Source organism: Helianthus annuus, chromosome 11, assembly GCF_002127325.2.
Source record: "Helianthus annuus cultivar XRQ/B chromosome 11, HanXRQr2.0-SUNRISE, whole genome shotgun sequence".
Classification (NCBI taxonomy): domain Eukaryota; kingdom Viridiplantae; phylum Streptophyta; class Magnoliopsida; order Asterales; family Asteraceae; genus Helianthus; species Helianthus annuus.
In genome coordinates, this window is record NC_035443.2 from 92,349,630 (window position 1) to 92,355,189 (window position 5,560).

Consider the following 5,560-nt stretch of genomic DNA (forward strand, 5'->3'; position numbering starts at 1 on the left):
GCAGCAACCACAATAAGAACATAAGTTTTGAATCTGCTTTGAAAACTAATCATCTGTTCTAGGATGATTTATTATAAGGTTTTGAACCTTCAAAGTTTTCAAGATCCCGTCAAAGTTTGGGTCTTATAATGTGAACATGTGCAATCTGGAAGGGTGGACGCCTGTACCCTGAGTTTTCTGTCTAAGGCTAGAGTGTTCGTACAAATCCACATAATCGGACCAGTCATTCTTACCTGGGAACTCTTGGAGTGAGTGTCCACTTATAGGCTAAAGTACGTCTTCGCGATACATTAATGGGACCCGCTTACTTTGATTAGTCACCGTCTCATTTGTTTGCCTTTGGTAACAAACAAATGGTCACAATCTTCATGCGTTGTCATTCTCTTTTGACTATTTTTCGCTTGTTTCCTCCTATGCCATCCATTATCTTCAAGATGCCTCTTCATCGCAACAACACTTAAATGTCTGAACCAGGTGCTGCAATTACCCAGCGAATAGGCGTCGTACTCCAGAGGACCGTTGATTTAGCTATCACCATGACTCGCCTTAGGGATGAAGCCGTATAAGGGAACTGCTCCTTGGTGCAATCAATACCACCGTCATCATCCGAATCAAAAACCCTGTTTCAAATATATCCACGGTGGACGATGGGGATATTTGGTTAACATGTGCCGCTTTGCAATCCAAAGCAAAGTTGTTACAAATCCTGCTGCTGCTCAACCTTCAAATTCTGCTTCATATGTCGCCTTGGCATATCTAGCACCTCAACCTCATGAACTTTCTACCTTGTGTATCGACTTAAGCACGCCTAGTGCAAGGTGTCGAAACACCTCTCGTTACACAAATTCCGAAATCCATACAGGATCTTTCTATCCTCTTAGTTAGATCCTTGTGGATGGGTATCGTTCATCGGAGCCCTTAATTGAATTCTTTGTAAGATTCAATCCGTACATTACGATTCAATAAGGACAAAGCCGAATTCCTATTAAGATTTTCCTATCTTCACAGATAGATTCTTGAAAATGATTAAAGTGCCAAATGAAATCCATGGATTGGATTCCTGGTGTGCTTTAAATATCCGTGTCCAAAGATAACAAATTAAAGGTCAAGTTAAACAATTATGTGATTATGTGCTTATGTGTTCCCTTTTATGTTTTTATGTGATCCAAATTTTTGTCATCCAAATCCTCGTAGAATCTTCCATACCATCGTATAAGGGATTCATAGTAGGATATCCAAAGGTACTACCTTAAATCCTTAATGGGCTTCTACGTAATAGTTAAGACCCTTGGATTATAAAGTACTATTCAATAATTAGACCCCTTGAGTGATCTAGTTAAACAGATTGGTCCAACAATTTGGTTAGGAATATCATGTGATGATATAGCTGAAAAGACTCTGTTAGTGCATGCATCTGTCGACTTCGTCTTGTATCGAGTCTTAGACTAGATATGTTAGATCAGGACACGTTGTACGAGAGAATAACAGAATTAGGTGTCATTTAGGCTGATTCCGCTTGAAATGATACTTAGTCATTTCAAGCGAAATCATAATTTTTAATTCAGCTTGAGTATGTAATGTAGAGATTTCGCTTGAGTTGCTGATTTCGCTTGAGCTTGTTCAAGCGAAATCAGAACACTATATATAGGTCAATTGTCTCTCAAGCGAAATTAGTCTGATCAGTTATGAACTTGGATACCGAGGTGCTGCCGGTTTTCCTTTTGCGTGTAATCTGTTATATATCAATCAGAAGTGAGTTTAAAGTGAATTGCTAGCTGTTTCTAAATCAGTTTCTTAGTTTCCTCCTCTGAAACTAATAAAACTCCTCTGAACGACTGGTTTAGGTCTGTACACGATCCTACAAGTGGTATCAGAGCTCAGGAGGAGGAGTTCTGCCGAAGTCAGCTGGTTTTCATTGTGTTTTCTGACTTCTACACCTTCTTTCTTCAATAGAACAAGATTTCACGATCTAAATCGGATAACTTTCTCATAGATAGTGTAAAACTGCTAGTTAACAAACCCTAGAAAGTTTCATAAAAAAATTCGCATTATAAATGACAAAAATGGATTGTTTTTGAGATTCCGCTTGAACGAGCAATAGACTGATTCCACTCCAATATAGTTATTCCGCTTGAGTTTTTCAAAGCAAAATCAGATATTTCGCTCGAAAGTGCTTATTCCGCTCCAAATCTATGATTCCGCTCCAAAAATTCCTGTAATCCCGCTTCAAATAGTGATTCTGCTCCAAGGTGTTAACTTGATATTTCGATTGAAACAGAAGTTTGGGATTCCGCTTGAAAACGATATTTCAGGATATTTCGCTTGAATCTGTTGTTTGGTGATTTCGCTCGAATTGGTTATTCCGCTTAAAAAGTGTTGTTATTGAAAAACGTGTTGCCGAAACATGGATTCTGAATTCTACAATGCGTTTGCTACAACCCCAACTACTCCGGCTGACATTGCTAAGAATATGAACATGGAAAACGAAACCGGAACAATGCAAAAACCCCCGAAACTCATGGGAATTGAAGAGTATCATGGATGGAAGAATCGATTTGAGAACTGGGTTCAAGTAAACCATCTGAGAGCTTGGGAAAGTATTGAAACCAAGTATGTTAGACCACAGTCTACATTGAATGTTGACAAAATCATCTCAGAATTTTCAGAAAAAGAGAGAGATAGTTATAAAGGAGAGAAAATGATGATTAGTCTCCAACAACAAGCTGTCAAAGAAGACATCTTTATTTTGCTTCAGCATGATGGGAGTGCGTATTCGATCTGGGAAGCACTTGAAAAGAAATTTGAAGGAAGCACAGAAATGCTCAAGAGTAAAGCATCTTTGCTAAAAAAGGAGTTTGAATTGTTTACTAACATGCCTGGTGAAACTACAAAGACTCTCATTGAGAGATATTGTCATCTTGTGCGTACCATGTCTCGGCTGAAAATCACTAAAACTCCAGCATAATGGGTTGAAAAGCTAGCTGACGCTTTACCACAGAAAGAATGGGGTACTTATCTCATGATCTTAAAGAATTCTGGAGAGTTTAGCAGATTGTCGATTGGTCAGTTCATTGAAAAGCTTGAGGCACAGGATCTTGAACAGCAGAAAATTGCCAGAATGAACAGCTCAAGCAATCAACAAGATATCAAACTGTACTACAAAGGAAATGTTCAAACAGTTGAAGCCAGTCCAAAGATCCAAACCGCGTTTAGTGCAGGAAATTCATCTGGTTCAGTTAGTCAAAGCTCAGTCAACACTAGTGGGTTTTCAAATGTTAATCCTCCAAGTGTTCAAAGTGCAACTGTTGGTAGTGAACATATGATTCAGTGCAATGTGGCATTGCATCTTCAAAAGGCACAGAATTTTTCTGAAGAGGTTTGAAGGATTGATTGCTGGGAAAATTGGTAATCCGATGCTCACTAAGGAAGACTACGACCAGATCGATGCAGAAGAATTGGAGCTTCTGGATATTGATGTGTTGAAAAAACAACGTCATTTACCCGTGTATTTTGTATATTATTTTAATAGTTTAGAGTCATTTGTATAAAATTTAGATATATATTTTATTATTTATTATTATTACAGGTCCCGGTGTGGAAAATGATTAAATATGAGCTTAAGCGATCAATAAACTAGAAGTGAAAAATATGTCATGAAAGTTCAAGAATCTGAGTTGCAATAAACGAAAGTGGAAAATTCATCATGGCAAGTACTAAATTTCAAGGGACCAAATTGAATAAAGTTGAGGGTTGTTTTAAAAATGGCTATTGAAACTTAAGGGGCTATTCTTGCAATATGCTAAAAGTTGGTATTAATTCAATTCTCAAAAAGGGCATCTAGTGAGCAAAGAAGATTTAGAGTTTGACTAACTCTAATTGTTGTTGGAGTTCGACAAAGAAAAAAAAGGAAAAGAATTATTATTATTGGACTAAATTGTGGACCATCAAAAGCATGTCAGTCTAATAAAGTTCTTGTGGACTTTAATATTGGGCCATCTTTTTATTGTTTTGTTGAAAGAGGGCTGCTCGATAATTTTTGGGGTTGGAGTTCAATGAAAAGAAGGAGGACGGCAGAAAAAAATATAAAGGAGAGCCAATCTGGATGAAGAATCATATACGGCTGAACATTAAACGGCAGAACGTAACAAAGGGATCAAGAGCAGGGGCGGATCCAGGGGTGTTTTGCGGGTTCCGAGGAACCCCCTTGGTTTGGAAAAATGAAAAAAATTAGTGGAAATCTTGTATGATTTGGGAAAAAATAGTGCGAATTTACCAAAAGGAACCTGGTGAAAAAAATTCCTGGATCCGCCACTGATCAAGAGCGAGATTTCAAGAGGAAGAAAGGTATTTGATTCAAGAACGAAGCCGGGTTCAAAGGATTAAAGGTTGACACATCGTTAGTCTTTATTTTTCGATTCTTTTTCGTTTAATCTTGTTTCATTCATGATTCTTGGTACTAAATATTATTGTTTTGATTATTCGAACATGATTCTTGGCTAGTTTTATCATTCCACCTAGGTGTTGATGAACTTGGAATTTGTGTTTTGACTTTTATTTGACGTTTATCGACTACGACGCGTTTTGATTTAAAATAACTTTGGTTTGTTGCTGAATATGATTATGTGTGCTAGTTCTTGGCTGTGATTATTGTTTGGTCATTGATTTTTGATGTGTTTAGAAGAAATTCACCCTAGACATATTCTAGTCACTTATAGGTCGTTTATTCCGGGTTCTTGATCTAGAGTTTGGTTTTAGAAATCATCCAAGGTGACCAAGTTAATTAGATCAGCTAGGTTAAAGTGTGCATCAAATCTTGATGATTAGAAATATGATTTGGGATTGCTAGGTTTGTTCTAGGCGTTGTTTGATAGTTTGAACACTTGATTGCTCGGGGTTCTTCTATTTATTCGCGTTTAGTTGTTCATAGATATTTGGTGTATCAAATTGAGGTTAGCTTCACATCTAAAAGATTATTAGGGTGGTTCCCTTCTAATTCTAGTAGTTATGGGATTCGGTGTCGATAGGTCGAATCGGTCCATCTTAGCACTTCATTACGTGTTCTGATTGTTCTTCATAGTCGATTTCTAGGAACTGGAGAGTGGGGGTCCCGCTCTGAGCTGACTAGTTACTATAGGACTTAATTATCCATAGCGGGAAGTTGGTCGGATTAGGTATCAGAACTTTAGTCGATTGTCAAAGTCATAAGTCATTACATGTTCTAAGTGATTCATTGCCTAGGTGGTTTCTCCTTCTGATTGATCTCAAACTCGTGTTCCCAGTCGTTTGGTTATCTCCGTCTTATTTAGTTTAATTTAGATATTAGTTAATTGAAAACCCCCCAAACAACAAAACAGTTAAGTACAATTAGGTTAGAGTCAGTCTAGTCAGAGTCTAGTAAACGTAGTCAGTAGAGTCTCGTGGGTTCGACACTCGGACTTACTTAGGCTATACTACATTGACCGGTACACTTGCCGGTTGTGTGGTCTAGGTTTAGAGAGTCTTAGCTATAAATTTAAAACTTAGCGTGTCTAGTTTAGGTTAAAAATTAGTTAGTGTTAGT